The following is a 20452-nucleotide window of genomic DNA, read 5'->3' as shown; positions in this document are numbered from 1 at the left end:
GAGAAAAAAATAACCAAATGAGATATTGGAGATTCTTAATGGGGAGAAAGTAAGTCTTCATTTTCATAAGAAAAGAAGAGTCGAATTGCATTAGAAGCAGCTTACGAATTAACAGGGCTCGTAATGTTACGTTTATCAGACCACTTACTTTAGTATCACACTAACATTCAAAGTCTTAGAATGCAAGAAATTTGCACCAAACTAACAAGTGAAATTAGGTACTAGCACTGAGGAAGGAGGTACGTGGTCTCCGAAACAATTGTATGCGGGGGAAAAAATAAAAATATTTATAGGATAAGGAAAAACACCTAGTTCTTTTCTCAACTTATAAGTTTGACCTATTATAAATCTCTTGGTAATAGCGCGATGTCCACCAAACTTGGCAGTATTATAGAGTATAGTATAGCCTATTTTAATAGAAAAGCTCATGAGTATTTCAGATATTTTCAGGTCTAGATACCATGTACACAGAACACCGTATTCCATTTCAGATATTTCGAGGTGTGGATACCATGTACATGGACCACTGTATTTCATTTCAGATGATTGGTTTGAGTGGAACGGGTCTTTGACGTAACTGAATCTTTCCATGGACTCCGGAAAGTACTAACCGAGTCCTATAGTTTGATACCCCATATGAAAAAAACACCCTCTTTTGCATGCATAGGGACCACTACTGCATGCAAGAGTAGAGCGCATGAGAATTCCGACCATCAGCATTAGGTATGGTATAAACCTCAAATTTGAAGTGATTAAGAAATGACCTTGACAATGCCGTAGAAGTGCACTTAGATGCAAGCAGTAACAGTTGAAAATTTTCTAGAAGTAAGGATAAAGACCCCATTGTAAACAGCAGTCACTTGATTTCACCATTCATGCCGACACCTATGTCTATTTTGCAAATGGCGCCCAACGTGAGTCTGTAAAACGTTGTGATAAAATTCTCGAAAATAACCTAACCTGGTTTGAAATTTACCTTATCTGATAGAGACGTCATCAGCCTTTTAAAGTTCGTTTTGGAATAGTCTCCATACATTTGTTTAATTTTCCCAGTATTACTGGTTTTTCCATGCTTTTTGAGGCTTTGTTTCTAAAACAAAACCTATTAAAATCAGTTCAATATCTGTTTGTCTGTCTGTCAGACGCACTTTTCTCAGAAACAACTATACCGATTGACATTCAATTTGGTCAGAAGGTGGGAACTGTGAGTAGTAAGTTATATCTTTCTACGTTGAGTTTATGGAGGAGTCTTCAAACATGTAAAAGAGAGGGGGGAGGGGACGCAAAAAGTCCCGATTAGTACTTTTCGAAGCCAGTCTTAGTTTTGAAATTTCTTGTTGGCGAGGAGTGGGGGGTTAGAAAGTGATGATTTCTATAATGGTCTCATTCTCGGAAACTATCCAACCGAAAAATCTTAAAACTCAAACTACTCAAATTAAGTTAATATTTAGTGTTTTTGTAAAATTGATTGGAAACCCCCTTGGGTTTATTCTAAAGCCATAAAAATTTGTAGTAATGTAGACTATAGCATGAAGTACACTCATTCATCAAAATCGTACTATTACTGATAAAGTTACAATAGCTCAAAGTGGCCTATTCCGTGTAAAGCTAGTTGACTGACATGCTAAATATATAACTCGCAGTTCCTAACAAAACGGAAATAACCAAATGCAGTTCAGTGCATTTAAGGCTTTTGCAGCTACACTGTGGATGCTGGCGTCGTCATGGTACCCTTACCCCTTTTTTTACTCAACTTCATATTAACTCTCTCATATTAACTCTACTAACATATTCAACTCGGGAGTGTAATGGTGGCCCTACGTTTCGTCGCAGGGGGCAATCCTGTTCCAAAATGCATCACTTTCTTAAGCGGAGCGTGCTGCAAGTATCCGCGAAATCTCTAAACATCTCAACTTCTGATTTTCTGTCAAAAGGGGAGAGACTCTTCGAGCACAAGCGCCACGGAGCCCTAAGTCATTTGCAATGATCACTCGACAGCTTACGTTATTTATTCGAACTCTCTTTGTTATTTCGCAAACAGAGATTTGTCTCTCTGAACCACTCATGGTGCTGGTTCGAGAAAGGTAATCGTGTTTCTGATCTTCCACTGATATCCGTCCTACGAGAGAAACATACCAGTCATTGACAGTGTTTGATAAATAAACTGTGCAGACGAATTAGTTTAAGGTATGAAACGGGCAGCGTTTCTCACTGCTAATGATCTCAGTTAATCTGACTAGATACGCAGGCTATGCACTACTAACCTTAGTTGCTCGGAGACAAAAATCGCGTTTATACGAGTATTTGATTCACCATTTTATTTCAGTTTTAAGGATAATAGCAGATCCAATACTTGTTCAGCTACTGAGTTCCGTGAAATGTGTTTTTCATACATTCTAGAAACTCCAGCCGATAATTTGTTAAACCATTTGCCCAGAAAATTTGAGTTTATAAGCTAAATAACCTACAGTTGGGCAGACATAACCATTAAAATAGTTCCAGGAAAATTCTATATTCTACAAAACTCATCCAAATACATCATCCACTAACAATGGAATTTCCAATCGAAACCCCAAATGTTATCATTATAACCCCAAATTGGTTCCAGCTCAAAACGGGGTAAACAATTATACATTATTCAACCTAAAATAATTCTCGGAAGTCGCAAATACAACTAGTTTATATTCCAGGACTTCATTGTTCAAATTCACCTAATTCGATTTCATAGTACCAAAAAAAAATATTTGTACTCGTATATATGCTTTTGTATGCTCCTAAAGATAAAGTCTAAAAGAATCTTCAACAGTAAAACGAATTACGTTTACAAAAAAATCAGCAGGTCAATGACTTGACATGACAATGAAACCAGGGTTTACACACAGACGTTTGAAAAAGCAACATCTCTATTCGAATGAAAGGGTCTTCCAATAATTTTGAACCACGGGAACATGAAAAGAAAACTGAATGGGAGAGATTATCCAGTACAAAAATAAATTGTATCAAAGTTATGAAGAATCATCTATGCCAGCTGCCATTATATGTTACTGTTAAATTTAAAATAATTCCAAAGCCACTTGAATTCCCAAATTAACACTTGTTTGATATATGTATTTGCGTTTCTTTTAGCACATATTTAACTTACGCTTTTACCAAAATATTTTTCTACAGGTAAAGCCCAAAACGCATATTTCCACCATTAGGCCTACCCTCAATTCCACGATATGTAAACTGGAAAATGAGTGTTGAAACATTCCATCATCTAATGAAAACGAGTGTGAATCTCGTTACTGCAATCAGTGAGCTAATCGTTTGGAGTTTTGCGTACCAAATGGAATATTTCCAAAAATGAATTTAAGAAGGCACTTTGCTTCATTGCATTCCATTTACAATTTTTTTATCTAAAAAGGTAATGATAACACTATCTATCACTACCAATCCACCGCAGTTCAAGTTTAATCCATTTCTATTATCTCCGTATTAGTCATTTTAGCTAAATGGAAAATCGTAGTAAGGGAAAAAGGCGAAACATTCTTTATCATATACATCATAGTATTGTGGTGTTTATTTTATTAGCCCTATATGATTAATCTTTGGAGTGTCACCCTAACAGAGAATTGAACCAGGATAAATCACCATTGAAAATGTTTATCACAAGTAAATATTCGCACCTGAAGAAACGCAAGGTGCATATGTAAATAGAAACAGGTTAACTTTTGGAATATGTGTTAATGCTGATATCAACATTGATTGATATCTAATCGTGGCTGATTTCACAAAGTTTGGTGTATTAGTGATGAATTAAGCACATTCTTACACAAAATGTTGTTCTGACTCATAAAAGCACGTAGCTGATAACTCATAAAGACTGCCTTTAGCTCTAGCTTATCTTATGATATTGTTTTAATTTGTTTTGATAGTTATGCCTCAACAAAATTGCAAACTGAAACAATAAAAGTCATTATTACTTACAAGCGTAGATCCACAAAGAATGTGATTGTTGTTTTGACTTTTTTTCTATACAAGGTAAGCTAAGAAATGGTCGTTCGGAGGTTTTTAAGGAAACCTACCACCTAACAAACATTCTATACCAACTTTATTTCACAGTCAAATGCATACAGATTCCTTAAAAACATACTTCGGTCTTCAAATCAATTCGGCAATTGTTTCGTCCATAGCAACTTAAAACAAGCTAACTGGACGGAATCACAAATTACCCTTTTTTTCACGAAGTACTACTGATTGAACACTCACAAAAATGTATATTGGATTATATATACTCCTCACAAAACGTTGAAATTTTCGAATAGTAAATACGTCCAACTAGACTTCATATCCAAACAACATTAATTCGGCACTCAACATTTACGGGAAAAGAAATAAAAGTACTCTTTAGCGCGCAGTCTTAAATCAGGTCAACCCCAATCCCCGATCCCTAACCAACTATAGTGCTCTCCTTTATTTTACAGGAGGCAATTACAATACAATATTATTATGAGCAAATAATGTATGGTCACCATGAACTTCAATCCCATTTAGGTGCTAACGCTTTCTGTCAATGTACTTCAACTGGACGTTCAGCTTTCTCGAAGCGTGCATCAGGTCAAATACAAATAACCTATAACCTACACCCAGAAAAAAACAGCTTCAATGCATTTGAACAAACCTCGAAAAGTTGCTATAGCCAGAAAAATTGGCTATAGCGAATATGATCCCAGAAAACCAGAGAAAGAGCAAACCTTGATTGTGCAGATCCATCAGTGCCTAATTGAAGTATCCGATCGTTCCCGGCTTGCATGTCTCTATGTTAGTCAGGCTCAGAAAGATGGACTGGGTTCGTTGGATACTTCAGTTCCCCTCACATCATGTACCATGGGCTTTCGAAATATGGCCCCTTATAAGCACAGCAGGATTGATCTGAAATCCATTAATCTTGAAAGAACCGCAAAAAGTTAAGGCAACGGACAAAAGCTATAATTAACAATAAAAAAAGGATAACTCAGTTGTGCAGGTAATCGTTAACGGATCACATTATTTCCGGATATCAGGTGTTGGTTAGACGAATACTACTAGGTCTCGCACCTTGCCATGACATCTTCAGGCAAACTTTGCGATATAGTCCTTGCATTCAACGCCCAAAGTCCACAGATGAGATGATCACGGCCATTTACCTTTGAGTCAACACCTCGGGGAATTCAAACAGTCACCGACTTCGAGTCGATGCAAATTATCCCATTGGGAATCTCAGAAAAAACCGAAATGAGACTCATGATTTTTCTATAAAAAGGCCTTAGATTCCTAAAGTAGCTCGCAAGCTTCACCAATTTACCAATGTGTGAAAAAGGGAGAAAATCCAACAAAATAAAATATTGTATGAAAATCAAAAAAAAAAATAGAGTGCAGAAATTTCTTCTTTTTCAGTCAGAGATCTGCAGTGTTGAAGGGATGACATGTTAAGCAAAGTAAAACGTACCTTAGTCGTTGAAATTCGAAATCTTGCACTTCGGTTGTACGGTGGATCGATTAATATGGAAGGCAATCTCAACGGATAGGTAGAATTGCTGGGTGAACGAATCGATAGTGAGAAATGTTGAAAAAAAACAAGTCAGGGAGACGGTCATTATGATCGAGAGGAATGTTAAATTATATAGCCAAGCAGGAGGTTATGACGCCTTTAATAAAAACGAATAACGGTCAGAACGAAGATAGATTCAATTCATTTAGATCATACAGACATGTTATTCTAAATAAGACTTTAAATTGGCCCCGAGTGTTGTCCTTAGTCAGTTTTGTACAATCAAATGGAGACGGCAAGTACCCAGCCTATGTTCCATATATGTGCCATAAATCGTCTTCAATTGTGCGCCAATTTCGCTAATTTGGGCCCCTACAATCTTTAACTTTAGACGAGCCAAGAAATGAGCTGATGTTAAAACATCCTATGAAGGTCATTTGTATATTGACAAAGAAGAGATAAAGCTACCTTACTGTAAGTGGACCACGCAATATCTCCGATATTTGGCGACGGTAATAATCCATGAGTGTAATTGTCCATAGACAATTCTTCACGCGCAGAATACTAGACCGGTAAATAAGGAGTTGAGCTTATAATATCCGATGAAACAGGATTATGATCTCAGATAGATGCCCAGATATACAGGGTGAAGCGATTGAACTGCAACCAACTTCAAACAACACCTCAAAGTGACTAAATCATTGTCAAAACGCGCGGTGGTCGAAAAAAGACTGCAACTTCGCCAAAAATGTTTCCAGAAATGAAGTTCCAAAGATCACACGATCTTACACCGAAGAAAGAATTTGTTTTTTTCCGAGAAGGCCTCATTCGCGATTGAGTAGTTTGTGAAGAAACAAAACCACCGAGTTCATTTACCAGTGAGGTCTTTCGATAATTTACACCTGCAGATGGTCACCAACGGATAACCGATGGGTGCTCTCCGCCCATATTCTTGGACGGTGGCATCAAAATTAATGCAGTAGAATTACCAGTACCATGAGCAAATAAACCGTCCGTGCGGAGAGCATGGACATTTCAACAAGATTCGGCAGCCGCTCACGAAGCTCGCGTTAACCAAGAATGTTTAAAAAATAACTTTACACCGTTCATTCCTTTCAGAATGTTTGCATATCCGTTGTAATTATCTGACATACCCTAGAAAAAGGGACAAGGACAAGGTTAGCTCTTAAAGATACGGCAGCTTGGATAATCTAGACCAAGCGATTCGCCGTGAATGAGCCAAAATACATCAAAACCATTTTCGAAATTGTGCAATGGTCTTTTAAGCTGTCTCAAGGTCATTATTCATGATACGGATGAATAAATAAAAAATTTCTAATAGATTGTCAAATTCCTTTTTGCTTTACTACAATAAATTTATCTCACCCTGTAATGACGTTTTGGTAGAGCGCGGCAATTTTGAAGCATCACCGGCGTTATAAACCTTTTTTTCTAGAATTTCGATCGCAAAAGGACACTGCTAGATCCCTCTTAGAATAGTAGAGATCGATGTTGTAAGAGAGATCACAAAAGAAAACTTTTCCTTGAGCTATGCCAGCGAAAATAACAGCTACTAGCTCGTTGCAACCTACTAATACAATTGTATAGAATCGTATCAAAAAGCATGACGCCACGCATGCAAAAAACTGTGGCCATAACCGAAAAACCCTATTTTTTAACTGTTCCTCTGTCTTTGCAATGTAATAGTTTATCCACGTTGAGCCGACAGTAACTCAACATGATTACGACGGAAAACGGCCAAAACAGAGCCAGCAAATGCGTCATCCATGCTGTTGAAAGTTTTCACACACTCAATTTTTCATGCAAAATCGAAAACAAAAATTCACGTCTTACAATTCACAATTTTCAAAATTAAAGTTATTTCATAACCTGAAAGAGAATCTAAATCTGATTTGGAAAAATGTTACTTTTATTTAGAAAATCGTTAACTTGATTAAAGTTAAGTTAATTTCATTTGATAAATCGTGAATTTGACTTGGAAAGACGTGATTTTGTTGTGAATAGTCGTTAGTTTGGTTTGCAAAATTGTTAATTTCATCTGGAATGCCGTTAACTTGAATTGGAAATGCGTTCGAATTGCACGCTACCTGCAAACTTCCTATACACGTACACATATACATATATGTATCGAGAAACTGACACAGTTATACAAATAGCAAAAAAAAGCAATAAAGTAAAAATAAAATGAAGCAATCCTCTTATATATGATCTCTTGGACCCTGCTTATAGCCTTTCAGGAAAATAATCAGAATATTTGTCAACACACTATGAAAGATCTATAAATTATGTCTTATTAAGTATGAATCAAAATATTTTCTGTAGATTTCAATGTGCTAACGATTCCAAATAAAAAGCGTTCAAACATATCGCAAATTTTGATGTTAACAATCAAACGGATGGTGGACTCGGGATTTCCTTAAACCCTTAACAAAAATTTAGTCCTGCCTCGGCCGGCACATGCCTAAATTTTGACAGTTTTTTGACATGAATACAATTCATATCGACTCTCTGCTTATAAATTGTATGTAAAAGAGCAAACAATACTTGGTAACCACTTAGGTCACACTGCTTCGAGGGCTGAAGTGAGGCAGCGTTTCGTAAGTTGCTTCTGCTCTGGGTTAAACCAGAAACCATTTCAAACACTGTCAAGGAAATTTTCGTGCTTTTCAGTCAGACTAAGATTCACTGACAAAGAGAGTAAATGGTCCCTAAAATATCGATATTTGAAAAATAAAAAAATATACTTTCAGCAACATCGGAAAAATGAGTCTCCTTTCTAACCATAACCAAGCCGGAAAAAACGGCGCACACAACAGTGGAATTTATAATAAATTATTATTAGCTTTATGTGAGCATATATAGGAATGAGATATACTTGGATGTCTAGATTATATATATACATAGGAGCATCATGATTTTTTTCCCAATTTTTAGTTGCATAGGATTTGAGAACACGACCTGTTTCACTATCTGGAGTGTACATTCCGGATCTAAACTGTTATTAAAAGTTAGGCCAAATATAGTAAATACTAACTGCTCTTTCCTTTGATGCCCCTCAGGACTATAGTCTGTTAAAAATAGAGCTTTACTTCCTCCGAGAAACTTAACAAAAAAAGTAGACTCGAAAACAACATATCGCTGCCAAATTTTGTGACAAAAAGTTCAACTAGCTCCGAGTAAATACTGTGTGACGAACAGACAGATAGATGGACAGACAGATGATCAGACAAACATTGGATCGATTTTATAAACGTTTTATTTGACACACCCCCTTAGTTGAATTACGCCAACTATTAAGGCATACCATACATCGTTAAACAAAATCCGTTAAAAAATGTCTGGCTATAAGTGCTAAGAGCGCTCAAAGTTCGGCTCCCTGTACGTTATTAAGAGTAAATCCAGTAAATTCTTTGACACTCAGTTAAGTTTTCTGATTCTAATATTTTTTCTAAGGCAATCACTAATTTTTTACGATTAGAAATGGAGTATCGATTCTTCTTTTCCAAATTAGCTACCAAGCTTCAAGCAGTTACCGAAGCACTTAAAGTCAGTATGGTCAGTTCTCACTATTTTCTTCCCATTAGATATATTTTTGTCTGATCAACAAATTTACTCTTTGAGGTCCTTTCAAGACTCTCCCATCCTGCCTTTACAACGGCCTGTTCTATTTTTATTTCCAAAATAAAAAATTTAGTGATTGACATTTACCGATCATTTATTGCTTTTAATCCTTTACTAGACTTGCCTAGAACGTTTGAGCGACAACTTTGCAAAATGCCTCTTCAAAAAATTTGTAGTGTTTCTCTATAAAACAGTGACCACAATATCGAAAAAGTCTACAAGCAATAACTACTCCCATCAGATACTCAACACAATTCATAAGCTAACTAACCAGAAGCCCGCTTCGCAACGTCATAAACTAGCGTCAAACTTGTTCCCTTATCATGAATTCACCACTTGTCGTAACACCTTACATATCATCGTCATCATACTATGACTAACCAAAGAAATTTTCATTGAATTCCTCGTTACTCATTCACTACTTACAGCGATTCGCTTTTCTCTAGACATTTCCACGTTTTCATTAGGCATACTTTTTGCAATTATATGTAATTTTAAGGTAATTTGCATGCAAATAGCAAAAAAAAAAACACATTTCCTCTCCAATTATTATCATTTTCTAGACTTTCACCCGCCCTGCAATGTAATAAGTTTCATCCGGTAATTTGGAGGAGAAACCACGAAAAAAAAGAAAATAGAATAGATTCAGATCATTTTTCATGGTTTTCTGATATTCACTTAATACTTGGGTGAATAATTCACCGGAAAGTATAAACCTAGATATCCAGTTCAGTAAGCGCATTAACAAACAAAGAGCAAACACGAATCACGACAGTAGCATTAAAATGCATTTTCTTTTACAATTATAAAAAGATGGAATTATGATTCAGTAAATAAGTATCTTTTCCTGTTCTGTTCTCAGATTGTGTTCATGTAAAAGCAAACCAGTCTATAATGCAAAATCATAAAGTTGTTATCTGATCTATACAGTTCCCCCGAAGAATAAATAGATGCGAGTGTAATTACGTATATCCCATGCTTGCTCCATCGAAAAGTTGGGGGCATGTCCACTAAAAACTGTTGTGTATGTGATACATGTATCGATAACTCTGGAATACATTGATAGATTTCATAACCGGTTCAATCTTAGCAAGTTTTTACCGAACATCATCACAACTGAAAACCAGTCAAGATAGATTGAGCACTATAGGCAGAATAATAACGAAATGCGGAGAACGTTACTAAGTAAACTTTATAATTACTCCAACTTCGAATAGGGCGGTGCACCGACCGTTTGGTATTTCCATTATTGCAATTGTACCCACTTTATGCAATCAGACTTGTGAATCACTAGAAAATGAAAAGTATCTATTTACCATAAAGCAGGGTGATACAGTTCCTACGATGAAACTTGACACCAAACTGGAAATCAGCTTAAAATATCCACTTTTCTCTATCCTGCACACCGAAATCCACCCACACGGACCTCTGTAACTGAACAAAAGGAGTATACAACTGCAGAGGAATTTTCTATGGCCTCTCACTTCACTTCACTCTATTTCAAAATGCACCAAAAATCGATAATTTCTAACTAAAATAATAACTACAAGCATAAAAGGCACTCTTCAGGGGTAGTTTTCTATCGTAAAATATCACTTTTTCCACCCACAACCGTTAAGCTGTATGGGAATTTCTCGAACGAAAATTCCAACCAAATTTAAGGCGCGGTCCAAGCAAGGCAGTATCTTTCTAACCAGCAAAAAGCTACGCGAAGATATCGACGTTACGTTGTTAACGCGACCGAGTTGGACAATACATTAAAAGCGAGAAGAGAAGCTCGATAAAGCCAGGGCTCACCTCGCTAGCTATAACTGCCAACCGCTCTCCGTAGTATCTGCACGTACGAGTATTTCGAAAAACAACAATCTTAGTATGAATCGAAGAATAGTAGTAACTTGACTTTCTGTTGGTAGTCAGGTTCCAAGACAACACACAATTAAAAGTTTTCGTAAAGCTGCTGTAAACATACGGAGTATCTTAACTCACCTGGTTGAGGTGTTCGTTAACCTGCATCGATATAACTTCCTTGCCGTTTGCATGTGTTTCGATGCCACACGTTTGCATTAGCGCTGAACAATGAACTTATCTTTTCGTGGTGTATTTACGTATCTACCTGTTTCACACACGCCACATATGTTGATATATGCAGAAAACACACTGGAGCCCACCTTGTTGCTTTCGCTCAGTCGCGAGTCAGTTAGGTGAAACAAAGGTAGCACAAAGCAGAGATGATATATCAACAGTTGCGAAGTAGTAAACAAATGATGAGAGTAACTATTGCAACGAAGATACTTGAGGGTAACTGGTGTAATAACATGCAACGTAAGATAAAGTGGACATTTTACGTCAGGTGCATTTGTTAAATGTATATCTCCCAATTTTCGCATATATAGATATACACTAGAACCCCGATAATTCGCTTGGTTAAGAGACTGACGGTTTGTTACGAATTATCGCGATTACCAATTGTCGGGATAAAAAATGAGGAAAATTAACTTTGGGGACCGGGAAATTTGCACGAACTAGCCGGAATTACGAATAGTCTGGATACGAATTATGGAGATTCCACTGTATTAAGGGGTTATCCCACTTGTTGGGCAAAAATTAGGTCACCTTCACGATTTTTTTTCGGAAAACTAAGAAACTTTTTTGAACGATCATTATATCATCTGAAAGTGCATACATTGAACAATTTTCAGTAATATTTTTATTGAAAATTATTATACAATTATATTATAATATAGTACAAACCGCCGTAAAAAACGTATTTTTATTTTTTACGGTGACTAAAATTATGACCTGTGTGTCAGGCCAAATAAAAGCAGCAGGATCACTCTCGAGACCATTTGGCAGCAACAACGGTCTAAAACAAGGGGATTCCCTATCATGCGTTCTCTTTTACCTGGTCCTGGAAAAGTAATCCGTGATGCTGAGGTAAATGCAAGAGGTACGATCCGCCATCGTGGGAGGAACAACGAGAGACAAACAAACCGCCTTCCAGATCGAACAGGCGGCGCAAAATATTGGACTGCACATCAATAAAGGCGATTCGAGATATATGGTGGCAACGTCAGCACCAAAAACCAACCAAGCAACAACTTCAAGTCGCACTGGTCATTATCCCCATTTACAAAAGTGGCGATCGTTCGCTTGCCGAGAATTACCGTCCCATTTCCCTCCTCTGCTCCTGTTCCAAAATCCTGGAAAGATATGTCAGCGACTGGTTTTCCGCCCACTTTGGCCAACACATAGTGAAAGAGCAACACGGCTTCGTTAAACGTAGGTCCACTGCCTCTAACCTGCTTGACTTTATCAATTTTGTCGCCAAATGTCTAAATTCATGGCAAGAAGTGCATACCATTTACATTGACTTCGCGAAAGCCTTCGACACTGTAAATCACAAGATACTTCTATCAAAACTCTTGTCCCTAAACGTTCCCATACCACTTGTTTTATGGCTTATCTCTTACCTTTCCAACCGATCCTGCCGCGTCTCTTTTGACGACTCCCCCCTCCTTCCCCCCTCTTCTGGCGTCCCACATGGGTCTATTCTGGGTCCTTTGCTATTTTTATTTTTTATTAACGACCTTCCTCCCCTCCTTACTTGTCCCTATTTGCTCTATGCAGACGACCTTAAGATGTTTCCCGCTATATCGTCTCCTATGGGCTGTGTTTCCCTTCAGTCTAACCTGAATACTCTGGTTCGTTGGTGCTCGACTAGTTTAGCGCTAAACGTCAGAAAGTGTCCCTCTATATGCTACTCCCTAAAATCCTTCCCCACTTCTTTCTCCTACTCGCTTAACGGACATTCCTTATCCTGCTTAAATTCCACTCAACACCTCGGAGTCACTTTCGACAATAAGCTCCGCTTTGACACCCATTGCCTCGATGTCATCAATCGAGCAGCAAAATTGTCAGGCTTTATTCTTTGCTCCTCCTCTGATTTTGACTCCATCCAACCCTCCTTAGCTCTCTTCAATTCCCTCGTGAGGAATACCCTCGAGTATTGCTCCGTGAACTGGTCACCCTCCCGTAACTGTGATTGTCTTGCCCTTTAAAATGTGCAACGTAAATTCACTCGTTCCCTCTTCTTTAAGAAAAGCTTCCCCCGTGTGGATTACCCCTCCCGCCTCCGCTTTCTGAACCTTCCCTTCCTACAACAGCGTAGATCCTATCTGGATCTATGCACATTCTTTAAACTTTCCTCCGGTCTGATGGACTGCTCCGCCGCTGACGAGATCACAGCGCAGTAGCGCAGACATTTTCAACGTGCCGTTCGCAGAGCTCGAAGTCTACTTTCATTCCCCGATTCCCAGGCTTTGCCGAAATTATAATGCAAAACAGCTTGGTCCTTTTAACTTCCTTACTTTAAGTAGTTTTAAACGTAGGATAAGGTTTTTGCTTTCTCCCCCTCCTGAGGACAATAATTAATTGGAATTTTCTCTGTTTGTTGTCCGTTAATTAAATAAATAAATAAATAAGATAGGAGACAATAACTGTAAGACCGTTGATAATTTCTCCTATCTAGGGTCGAAAATCACAACCGATAACAGCTACGACGGTGAAATCCGCGCACGGCTATTGGCAGCCAAAAGAGCCTATTTCAGCTTACAAAAACTATTCCGTTCGAAACGTCTCACCATAGGTTCGAAGCTCTTACTGCATAAGACAATCATCTTGCCAGTCCTTATGTATACCTGTGAGGAGTTGCCAGATCTCCCATCAGGAGTGACCCCCGTTGGCGGATAAGACATTCCTCTTGATGTGTAAATATGTATTCCTGCACTTTCTTTTCTGACGTTACATGGGCTAGTGTGGGAAGGATACTCAGGCAGGGGCTCGGAACCGCTTTTGGGAGTAAGCAAGCGGGCTCCCGGTCGTCGATATCCCTCCACGGCAGTGCCTCGGTGGTGGACAACTTGGCCACCTTGACATATAATGCTACAAGTGATTTGGATCTAGAAAAGGAGGTGATCAAGCGAAGTACAACCTTACCAAGTACGCCGATAACAAGACCAATCAACAACGAACTGATGGCAAATCGTTGGACGACAAAAACCGTGATATGTCCAAGATGCGCTGTCGCTCCAGGACCAAGAAGGGGACTCATTCAAAAAAAAGCTCGTCGACTATGAAATCTCCAGCAATGCCAAAGATGGTAAAGGATAAGTTACAGGCAAGTTCAAAAAATGCCAAAAGTAAAGGAGCGTATAAAAGGACTAACCCTGCCGGGACTCATAGAAAGCAGAAATAGTTGAGCAAAAATAGTTGAGTTGCGCGAGTTTATCAAGGACAAGCACAACGTGCACCAAGCCATAAAAATATTGTTCGGGGGCTATTAGAGTCCTTTATAATAGATCACAGGAGGAGAAAAATACCAAGGGTACGCCGAACCCTGCTGTGCCAACAGTGTCACAAGCGACCCAAGAAACGAGTACGCGAAAAGAGGGCGATCCTCTAAATAATCAGCAGGCGGCTAAGAGAAAAAAAGAAGGACAGACAATTCTGAAAACCAAGGCGAACAGTTCAAAAGGAGAAAAGCATACAACGAATGTAGGAAAGGTGACCAGCGACAAAGAGAAGTGAAAACGATGGATGGACTAAAGTTACGAGCAAAAAACCAAAAATGCGACCTCGTCCAGATGCGATTGTTATCTCCAGTAAGGGCAATCTGTCCTACGCGGAAATATTCAGAAAGGTCAAAGCTGATCCCGACCCAGAAGATCTCAGCGGAAATGTGAACAGAATTCGAAGAACCCAGAAAGGAGATCTCATGTTCGAACTGAAAAGATCTATTGTAGGAAAACTGCTAACTTTCGCACTCAAGTCAAAAACTCACTTGGCGAGAATGCAGCAGTGCGTGCCCAAAAACATGACATCTACATACAATGTAATGATCTCGACGAAGTGACATCGAAAGGAGAAATTTGTACTGCTCTAAAGGACCAGTTCAAGTTGGAAGAACTTATCGAGGAGTCTGTTGTGGGTTTACAAAAAGCCTATGGCGGTACTTAAACGGCCACAATACGAGTAGAAGTGGAGGCAGCGCAGATGTTTTTGGCGGCTGGCAAGGTTCGGATTGGATGGGTTGTCTTCTGTTTAAGAGAACAAACTTTACTAAAGAGGTGCTTTAAATGCCCCACGTTTGGGCACTTTGCGAAGGTATGCACCAGCAGCATTGGTCGATCGGATCGATGCAGAAGGTATGGGGAGAAAAGCCATATTACCAGCGAATGCATTAGGGACCCCAAATGCCTATTGTGTGAAGTAAAAGAGGGTCAGGATAACCGGCATATTGTCGGAAGTGGTAAATGTCCGGAATTTAGGAAGGCACTCACTGCAATGAGAAAACAAGTCGGGAAACCGGAAGCTAGACGCATCAGGTATGAAAGGTTTTGTGTATTTCTTTTATAAAGAGATTTGAGTGAGCATTTGTCTCATTAGCATGTAGCACGTAAAATATGCATATATTATGTGAAAATAGCCACTTTCAAGTGATATTGACATTAATAGTCTTACATTTGCAGAGGAGCCACAGTTTTGACCTAGTATAACTTGGTTAGTAATAGTGCGATTTTCACCAAATTTGGCAAGATCATGCTCCATACTGTAGCCTACAGTGCTGCAAAATTTTGTGATTCTAGGGTGAACTTCCTTGTATGGGTTGTATAGCTGCTACGCCCTCACCAAATTTGAAACTGTCTGAATTCAAGGAAATGCTTGATAATCTTGTTCTCAACCCAAAGCGACGAAGTCCAAAGGTGATTGCTGGTGATTTCAATGCTTGGGCCCTAGAGTGAGGTAGCAGAGAGTCAAATGCCAGGGGGCGAAGTTTATTAGAAGCTTTCACGCAGATGGACACAGTTTTGGCTAATGAAGGTGCTGTAAATACTTTTCAAAAAGGGGGGTCAGGTACGGTTGTAGACCTGACCTTTGTCAGCCCTACACTAGCGCGTGGTACGTCCTGGTACGTCATCGAACGCTACACCCATCGCGATCACCAGAACTATTTTTTTTAGACATGTTTCGAACTAACGGGCCAAGACCGCTCATGCCCGAAACCGAGAATGATTTCAGGCTGATCTGCCAGAGCTTTGGATGAGCAGACCTTCATAGAGGTGTGGCTAGATCAACCTGATAAAGCAGGCGCCTCTACGGAAAGAGCCGTTCATGTGTTCAACGCATCACCAAAGCATGTGACCCGTCAATTCCTAGGAGGTGCTCATTCCCCAGTAGAGGACTAGACTACTGTCTAGTCTACTATTCTACTGTGGAATGGTAAACTGGCCAGCCTTCGGTAAGCCTGCCACCGAGGCAGAAGAGCGGCTCAGAGGGCGGCTGGTAGAGTCGATCAGGGGCAAAAAGAGTACGCCTATAAGACAGCCCGCAAAACCCTCAACCTCTAGCGGAGAAAGAGGAAATGCTTTGAGGAGCTCTACTCAGAAGCGGACGTAAACCCGTGGGGCAGTGCTTATAGAATTGTGATGAGACGGTTCAATCGGTTCATCTTCGCAGATGACGTGTCCTATTCTCTCGTTCAAAATCATCCCCAGGAAAAGGAAGGCAGCGACAGATTCTTGCGACCTTTGAATTCCGCCAGTCAGCAGAGACAAGCTGCTGAAGATCTGCGGTAGAATAGGAGACAATAAAGCGCCGGGCCTAGACAGATTACCGAATAAGGCCCTTAAGATTGCCGTGAAATCCAGAGCGGACATGTTCGCTGAATTGTTCGAAGCATGCATATCTGAGGGGATATTTGGAAGCGGCATAAGTTGGTACTTCTGCGTAAGCCTGGTAAACCTCCAGGTGAACCATCCTCATACCGACTCATATGTCTTTTGGACACTGTGGGGAAAATGTTAGAGCATACAATCTACAATAGATTACTCCCGGTTGTTAAAAGCCAAGGCGGCTTTTCAGATCCGCAGTATGGGTTCCGTAAAGCCAGATCAACCATTGACGCCATCAAATTGATTACTGACTTGGCCGAAGATGCAATCCACGGAAAGGGTAGTACCAGCAAATATTGCGTGGTAGTAACCCTCGACGTGAAAAATGCATTCAATTCGGCCAATTGGAATCTAATACGCAAATCCCTAGCGAAGGTTTCTATTCCCGCTTATCTCGCTGCTATCGTCGCTAGTTATTTAACTGAAACCTGCTGACCCCAGCAGTACGTTGTTCCCGTAGGTGTCCCGCAGGGCTGCGTATTGATTTACTTAATCTTCCCCTTCCGAGGGAGGCGACAGTGGTGGGTTACGCAGACGACATAGCACTGGTCGTTGTCGCAAATCTTCTCGAAGAAGCTGAGTTATACTCAAGCGAGGCAATCAGCGCTGTTAAAAATTAGCTAGAGAGCTCTGGTCTGACACTTACGGAGGAAAAAACAGAAGCGGTCCTCATCACTAAGCGCTGGAAGAGAAATTACGCCTGTATTAGAATCGGGAATCATATTATCACTTCCAAGCTGACCATCAACTACTTGGGGGTGGTGATAGACAGGAAGCTCAGCTATAAACAACATGGACAGTATGTTTACGATAAATCCTCCACTACTAGTATGGCCCTGGCGAGGATGATGCCGAACGTGGGAGGGCCACGGCATACCTCTTGGTTGCTTATAGCCAGGGTGGTGACCTCAATCATGCTCTATGCGACCCCAGTTTGGAGGGAGGCTTTTCGGATGTCAGTTAACACTAACAAACTGAGTGCAATATACAAGAGGACAGCCCTGAGGGTATGCTCTGCCTTCATGACTGTCCGAGATGATGCAGCATCATCTTTGGAATGATACCGATTGACATCTTGGCAGATGGGATGGCGAATATATTCAATGCGAAGCCAATCTCTCCCTTATGGCAAACGAAGAACGCTCAAAGGGAAAGATCCATAAATAGATGGCAAGAGCGGTAGGAACGCTCGGGAAAGGGTCGGCGGACTAACACGCTCATTCCTGCCATCAAGGAGTGGTTGGAGAGACGACACGGTGAGATTAATTATAATATATATAATAGATTAATTATAATCTCACTCAGTTTCTCATGGGGCACGGAGGATATCGCCAATACTTGCACTAGTTTAAATTGGAGACCGTACCCGATTGTCCAAATTGCGATGAAGTCCCAGAGGACCCAGAGCATGTATTCTTCCACTGTCCGAGATTTGTGGAAGAAAGGAGGCATCTGGAGGAGACTCTAGGAGAGGTGCTGGTACCACAAAATCTGGTGGCGAAAATGGTTGTACAACAAAAGAACTGGGATGCGGTCAATTGCATGATCGCATCTATCCAAAATAAACTGCGAAAGGCAGAGGAGAGGAGAAAAACGCGGGTACGTACGCCGCGTATAGAAGAAAGGTGATTAAGGGGGTCATCCCGTGTGTCGGGTTGGAGAAATCGATTTTTTTTTTCGCATGAATTGTATCTATATATAGTGGAGAATATGTGGGCAAAGGGATTTTCCGATATTCCGAGTCGTTCAGAAATTACAGTGTTAAAGAGGTAAGGAGTTTGCAGCCGCGGCTAGAGTACTCGATGAGAAAGAGCATCAAATCTTTTTTTACCTGGTAGTTTGTTACCTGAGCCTTATAAATTCGAACACAGGTATAAATATAAAAAGATGGAAAACCAATCAATTGTCTAAACTTATTTGCTGTTTGTGTGTTCAGTGATTTTTTTTAATGGATCGTACGAAGGGAGATCGCTTTAACGTTCAACGTCATGCTCGCACTAAAAAACGATTATTTCATGGGAATCGATCAGAGAAGAAACAGGACTTCGCATCAACATCAGCAAAGAAACTTTTAGCAAGAATGAACATGGATGTTCCAATTGCGACAAGTTTTGTATATTGTATATTGGATTTTACTGGAGTTTTCTCCGGTATTTCTGCAAATTATAAAATATACGTGGTAGGAAAAAAGGAATGCGTAGGACATGTCGAGAAAAGAATGGGAACGCGGCTTAGAAATGCAAAGAAGAATCACAAAGGTATTGGTGGAAAAGGGGCGGGAAAACTTACTGATAAAGTTATTAACTACATTTTTTGGGCTAGCTATTCGTCGACACGCAAATTCGGTAGAAGGATTGAAGCAACAAATTTGGGAAACTTTCTTCCATAAATGTTCTACAGACGAAAATTCTCAGCATCAAAGTTGTCCAGCAGGCGAGGACAGTTGGTGCAAATGGCGCAAAGCGGAAGCTAAAGGAGAACTGGATAGTTTCCACCACGAGAAGGCACCTTTAACTAAAGAAGTTCAAGCAGTCATCAAACCAATCTACGAAGATTTGTCACGAGATGATCTCTTGAACAGATTTTTAGGAGCAGAGACCCAGAATAACAATGAGTCGTTAAATGCATTGATTTGGACTTTCGCTCCTAAACACCCTCATTCTGGGGCCAAGGATGTAGAAATAGTCACTTTTCTGGCTGTAATTATTTTCAATGATCCTAGTGACAATGGGATGTCAAGTTGGTCACATATGTCAGGTTTATGCCGACCGCCTAAATGAAGCGCGAATTTGGCGGTTCGAACGACGGTCGACTGACCTCTCTAAAAGAGCCAGAATTGAAACCAGAGAGGAACAATCGGCCTTACAAGACTTTTTTGAAGAAACGGAGGGTGCTCTCTATGGACCAGGTATAGCAGATTAATGCTGAGTTAAAATTTTACTGTTGATAATCACATTTAAATTTTCAAATGCGTTTTTCTCGAAACTGCATCTTGAAAATCGGCTGCCACCATAGCTCAAAATCTATCCAACCAAATTCTTTGAAATTTTCACGACTTCTTTAATACATATTTCTACGGTCCGCACACTAGGATAATTGCAATCGGACGGATAGTTTTTTTTTTAATTAATAAAAAAAGCCGTAAAAAAACACCAACATCCAAAAAATTTAATTTAAAAGCCCACCAAAAATTTACCTTTTAATATTTTCTAATTATCCTAGTTTGCGGACCGTGGAATATTGTCCACATTAAAATGCCGTTTAGTTTTTTTCTCTCAGATGAACACAGCGCCCTCCAGCGAGGCAGAAGAAAAACACCTTTTTCTGGAGATGGATGCATAAATTGACACGTATTCCGAAAACTGGCTACGATATCTAGCTGAAAAATCACATATACTAGAGATATCAATAAACATATGATGACAAAATCACGTTTCTATCTTCAGCCAGTCCTCCAAAATAATTTTTCAAAAAATAGCAAAAAAAACGGCCTTCACACGGGATGACCCCCTTAAGCTAGAATGAACTGACTCCGCCCCGTGATGTAATACCTTAGGATGGTTCCGCC

At 39.7% G+C, this 20452-nt stretch overlaps 1 protein-coding gene across 2 annotated transcripts in view; it reads right to left on the bottom strand.

Annotated features, from left to right (window-relative positions):
• Positions 1–10933, bottom strand: part of LOC119647081 (protein bark beetle) — a 95336-nt gene extending 84403 nt beyond the window's left edge. For both annotated transcript variants that reach the window (XM_038047838.1, XM_038047840.1), the window contains exon 1: positions 10471–10933. The gene's annotated coding sequence lies outside the window, so the exon portion shown is untranslated. The remainder of the gene's footprint in view (positions 1–10470) is intronic.
• Between the last annotated feature and the right edge of the window lie 9519 nt (positions 10934–20452).

This window comes from Hermetia illucens, chromosome 1 (genome assembly GCF_905115235.1).
Source record: "Hermetia illucens chromosome 1, iHerIll2.2.curated.20191125, whole genome shotgun sequence".
NCBI classification, from domain to species: Eukaryota; Metazoa; Arthropoda; class Insecta; order Diptera; family Stratiomyidae; genus Hermetia; species Hermetia illucens.
Note: the sequence above shows the minus strand (reverse complement) of the source record. Positions and strands in the feature narration are given on the sequence as shown.